General features: G+C 40.6%; 1 pseudogene; it reads left to right on the top strand.

The window, feature by feature from the left end:
* Window positions 1-381: 381 nt before the first annotated feature.
* Window positions 382-2,026, top strand: LOC138809415 (pre-mRNA-processing factor 17 pseudogene; annotated as a pseudogene).
* The last annotated feature ends 3,987 nt before the right edge of the window (window positions 2,027-6,013 follow it).

Here is a 6,013-nt window from a genome sequence, read left to right as displayed (position 1 = left end):
TGGAGCCATTCTCCTTTTCCCTTCGTGGGAAGGTGGCCTTGGCAGCTCCGCTGGAAATAAACCTCCTTCCGGGGATGCGGTCCGAGTGGTCTTCTGGGGTAAGTTCCTTCCGGCCATCCACACGAGACTCGGCACTTTATAAGACCAAAATTTGAGACACAGCCTTAAGTTATATGCTTTGGTTTCTCTTGGATTTGTAGGTTCTAATGACCTGGTACTGGAAGAGGGTCTAGACTTCCTTCTCTTGCTTTTAATTCATGGCTACAAGTTAGACTGAAAATTGCTCATGCTTGGAGCATTAGAACCAAGGAAATAAGGTTCTCGGTTGAGCTACTGCTTGTTGCCTTTGTTTGAAGCATCATCTTGGACTTCTGTGTGAAGATGGCATCCAGCAGTGGGACAAAAAACTTGGAATTTCCAGCCAAGCCCTGGCTGGCATTGGCGGTGGTCTTAGCTCCCAAGGTGGCAGTCAAGGAAGATTTGGAGACTGGAGTTTACCTTGACCCTGCTGTGAAAGAAGTTCGGTACAATCCTACCTATGAGACTATGTTTGCTCCCGAATTTGGACCAGAGAATCCCTTTAGAAAACAGCAAATGGCTGCCCCTAGAAATATCCTATCTGGATATGTTGAGCCAGCTCACATCAATCATTTCATGTTCGAACAGCAAAGAAGAACTTTTGCTACATATGGTTATGCATTAGACCCTTCACTGGCTAATCACCAAATGTCTGCTAAGTATATTGGCTCTGTAGAGAAGGCTGAAAAAAAATCAAGGTTTAACCGTCTTTGAAACTGGCCAGAAGAAAACAGCAAAGAGGAAAAGGTTCAAAGAAAATGATGCATCTAATATTGATGGTTTCTCGGGACCATGGGCAAAATACGTGGATGAAAAAGATGTAGCTAAACCTTCAGACGAACAGCAACAAGAATTGGATGAAATCACAGCAAAGAGGCAGAAAAAAGGCAAGCAGGAAGAGGAGAAACCTGGGGAAGAGAAAACAATCCTCCATGTTAAAAATATGTACGACTATCAAGGGAGGTCCTACCTTCACATACCTCAAGATGTTGGTGTTAATCTGAGGTCATCTGTACTGCCTGAAAAGTGTTACCTTCCTAAAAAACAAATTCATGTGTGGTCTGGACACACAAAGGGAGTCAGTGCAGTCAGATTGTTTCCTCTCTCTGGCCATTTATTGCTGTCTTGTTCCATGGACTGTAAAATTAAGCTCTGGGAAGTTTATGGAGACCGGCGTTGTCTGCGAACAGCTATTGGTCACAGCAAAGCTGTGAGAGACATCTGCTTCCACACTGCAGGAACACAGTTTCTTAGTGCAGCCTATGACAGATATCTTAAACTCTGGGACACGGAGACAGGACAATGTCTATCAAGGTTTACAAACCAGAAAATGCCCTACTGTGTCAAATTCAATCCCGATGAAGATAAGCAAAATCTCTTCGTGGCTGGGATGTCTGATAAAAAGATTGTACAGTGGGACATTCGAAGTGGACAAATTGTCCAAGAATATGACCGGCACTTGGGAGCTGTCAATGCCATTGTCTTTGTGGATGAGAGTAGGAGATTTGTGAGCACATCCGATGATAAGAGCCTTAGGGTTTGGGAGTGGGGTATTCCTGTAGATTTCAAGTACATAGCAGAGCCCAGCATGCATTCCATGCCTGCAGTAACTTTGTCTCCAAATGGAAAATGGTTAGCATGCCAGTCAATGGACAACCAAATCTTAATTTTTGGAGCACAGAACAGATTCAGGTTAAATAAGAAAAAAGTTTTTAAGGGCCACATGGTTGCAGGCTATGCTTGTCAGATAGACTTTTCACCAGACATGAGCTATGTAATTTCAGGAGATGGAAATGGAAAGTTAAACATCTGGGACTGGAAGACTACAAAACTGTACAGTCGGTTTAAAGCCCATGATGAGGTGTGCATCGGTGCAGTGTGGCTTCCTCCTGAAACTTCCAAAGTTATCACATGTGGGTGGGATGGTCTCATCAAATTGTGGGATTAATGGGAATAGCCCTTCAATTACCTAGGATCGTTGTTGATACAAAGTCATGTTTAACTATATTATTAAATGTTAGATGACAACTTGATGTATCATGTATCCCTTGTATGGCCTTATGTAATAGAACCATTGTTCAAATAAAGTTTGTAAATTTGCTCATAGCATTTCATTGTAACTTCATTTTGTTCTTTATAGGTGTTATTTAAACAAAGAATGACCATTGACATTCTTGTTGCTGGGCAGTTTGTATTTATCCCCATATGACATTATTGAAATGATCTCTTTGGTGTCAGGAAAGAATCTCTTACTGGTTTGGAACCCAGAGAAAACAATGTAATGAACGACTATATACAATATACTATGATATCATATACTTGCCAGTTCAACTAAAAGGGTGACAAAGAACAGAGATCCTGAACTTGTTTGTTTGATACTATAAAGCTGTGCTAATTTTGTGCTCGGGGCCTCTTAGTGTCACCAGTTACTGAGTGCGTGGAGGACCAAGCTCGAGCTTGCAATAAACGACTCTTTGCTGCTTACATTGATCGTGGTCTCTGGTGGTCTGTGTGAGGACATCCAAAAACTGGGCAATTCAAAGAATAAAATGTCTCCCAATTACTGTTCCCAGTATATTCAGAGGAACGAATTCTAATCTTTGGCTTCATGATTTCCACTTTTTTTTTTTTTAACATGTTCTATATTTTTAGTTGTAAGTCAGTAAACTTGATTGTAACATCCTTGTAATTACTAAAGAATGTAAAATAAAAGTCCAAACGTCTTCTCCTTGACATACTTCCTCATCAGTGTAGACAGGAAGCAAAAGAATTACATTATTTCGGAAGCTGGAATCACAAGAATGAGCCATGACTCTGAATTGGTGTTCACACGAAAGACCTGGCCACACCCTCAGAAATCACTGTTGATGTTTCATACCTACACAGCTGTTACTACAGAAATCTCCTCTCAGAAGTCAGGGCATAAAAGTGTCTTTAAAAGCACACCGATTTTGCTTGTGGATCCAAAAAACAACTTAGGATTATTAAAAAAAATGAAACCTTTTTCCAAGTGTTTGGGGGGAAAGGAAGATACCTAGAGTTCCCCAGTCTGAGAAGCAGTGACTGTATTAAAAAAATTAGTAATGACAATATAGTTTAAAAAGTGTTAGATTATGAAATCTCAACAGCCTCTGGAGTATAGTCGCTAATAGCACTTTAGTCTGATAAGCTATTTCTCCTGCTTTATAAATCTATGTTAGTTGTTTAAATGGCTTGAAGTATTTCAGAAGGACACTGACAAAAATTGGTTGATAGCTATTCCTAGTGCTGTCTTAAGAGAGCAACATCCTGTTGAGTGTTGGTAACTTAGGATCATCACCGCTGAGGCTTGTGCTGCTATCCTGGTAGCACAAGCTCCTTGCCCTTAGAGAACTTCTGTTTTTATATTGAAGGCAGCTGGCAGCCAGGCACTGGTGGCTCAGGCCCTGTGATCCTAGCTCCTCAGGAGGCTGAGATCTGAGGATTGTGGTTCAAAGCCAGCTCAGGCAGAAAGTCCTTCAGACCCTTGTCTGCAATAAACCACTCAGAACACCGGAAGTGGCATTGTGGCTCCAGTAGTAGAGCACTGGCCTGGAGCTGAAGAGATGAGACACAGCCCCCAGGCCCAGAGTTCAAGCCCCACAACTGACCAAAGGAAAAAAGGAAAAAAAGAAACTCGGCAAATAGGACCAGGCTTGCTGTCACATAGGAATGAATTTCAAAGAAAATAGGAAAAGAATAAAAGTGCAGATGTATTTTTTGAATCATAGGCACACAATTATACTGCCTAGCTGCTGCCATTTCTGCATCTTCTGGGAAGGGCAGAATATAAGAGAAAGGAATTCAGACATTTTTGTCCAAAGCACTGGTTTTATTATTCAAATGTAGAATGCTTTTAATCCCATCACATTTCAACAGTTGCTCAGTACCAGTATTGTATATATTACAAATCATAATTTCTAAGTCTGGATTTTTTGTGTGTTTGACTGTTTCTAAGCTAGATTACCTGTCTATAAAAATTCTGTTTTTGAAAAGATCCTATTTTTAAAGCAATATATATATGTATATATATGTATGTATGTATATATATATATATATATATATATATATATATATATATATCTTGTATTTTCTCTGAAAGTGGGACAAAGGAATACAAGAAACTTACTGAGACTCACAGGAGAGAGTGAAAAGGATGGAAAACCAGGGCAGCCAGTCAAGAGGGAGTTTCAGTAACAGAGACTATAAAGTGGGCTCATTTCCCAAGATTGGATTGCAAATGTCATGACCAAGACAACCCCACCATCTGAGATGGGAGGATATTACTGCAATGTCTGACTGTGTGAGAGACTCCATCAACTTCCTGGATCATATGAATGGAAAGAATCAACGGAACCTGAGCATGACTATGCATGTGGAACGTTCTATCCTGGATCAGGTGAAGAAAGGCTTTGAGGTTGGTCAATAAGATGGAAGACCAGCTGAAGGATTATGATTTTGAGCAAAGGATGAAGAAACTCAGGAAGAAAAGGCTAAAGCATACAAGAAAGAAAAGGAGAAGAACAGGAGAGTGGAGGAGGACTTGACATTTGAGGAGGAGGAGATGGCGGCTGTGATGGGCTTCTTGGCTGTGGTTCCACCAAGAAGAGTTTCCGAGCCTTTCTGTGATGGGCCTAATTTTGGCCTATGTTGGCCTTACTTTGTGGTGTGCGTATTTGTTAGGGGGGTGGAGTCATTCCTCTTGGATACTGGAGAAAGACCTTCAGAGTGTTAATGGCCAGACTAGAGGGTGGGCATTTGTGGCTCAAAGGATGTTCAGATTCATATGACATTACCTACTCATATTCCACCTTTTCATGCCTTTGGATCATGAGTTTTACTCTGTTCTCATCAGTACAAATCCAATTAGAGACAAAACCATCAGTAGGCAAGACTTGACTTTCTAATGTTTTCTACAAAGTTTTCTGTTTATAATATGAACAAGAGTCATATTATTTCTGTTTATGACTCTTGGTCATATTATAAACCTAGAAGTTTAAATGAACCAAGGACAAACTCACCGTTGTGAGTCAGTAACATTCTTGTATCTTTGCATCCTTATCAATTTTAAGATCATTTTTAGAAACTCTAAAGCCCGAGTTTCATCAGAAGTCAGTCTCTACCTTTGGATATCAACTTCTGTCAATACCAGTTATTTTCCTCTGTATCAGTCTCAAATTGATTCCTAGTTCTAGATAGTCCCTCATACTTATTAGCTGAGTTGAAGTGAGTATTCCCTTCTCTAAAAAGGACTCCGATTTAGTGTCAAATAATGTGCCAGGAAGTTCTGGTGGCTGCATCAATGTTTACTGTTCCAGAATCAGTTTATCCTAGGATGGCACAGAAAGTGTTAAGGACTTCTCTGGGCCGCTCTTCTAAGTAGCTATTGTAAGTCAGCAAAAGGCTGATGACAGTACCTGTGGGGCATGTGAAGCACCTCCTACTTCATTGTATAACAGTCGCCTTGAAAGAAGAGACTGGGAAAATTTTCCTTTTCTCTTTGTGGCAACTTGGCCTTGTCATCTTTGAGTAGAGAGGTTTATTGCCAGCAATCTACATGACTTTGCTCATGTGGTCTTCTGGGGTAATTCACTTTCAATAGCTAATGAGTGTCACACTATTTAAAAGACACATTACCCATCAGGGTCAAGCTTTCAAGTCTGGCTTCCCTTTGAATTATGATCCATTGGTTAGACAACCTAACAAGTATTTTGAAATTGCCTGTCCATGACGGCCATTTTGGCTTTATTAAGGCACATGAACTCCATAGTAAGACTGGTATTATAATGGAGATATGCCATTTCCTCCCCAGGGCTGCTCCCAGCAGGGCCTTGGCCTTGTAACCTTTTCTCATAGCATGTTCTACATGCAATATCTGAGGATATAACTGTTGGCCACTAAGATACAAGATATTGTA

The sequence above is a fragment of the Dipodomys merriami genome, unplaced genomic scaffold (genome assembly GCF_024711535.1).
Source record: "Dipodomys merriami isolate MVZ:Mamm:240054 unplaced genomic scaffold, mDipMer1.0.p SCAF_498, whole genome shotgun sequence".
In the NCBI taxonomy this organism is placed as follows: domain Eukaryota; kingdom Metazoa; phylum Chordata; class Mammalia; order Rodentia; family Heteromyidae; genus Dipodomys; species Dipodomys merriami.
Note: the sequence above shows the minus strand (reverse complement) of the source record. Positions and strands in the feature narration are given on the sequence as shown.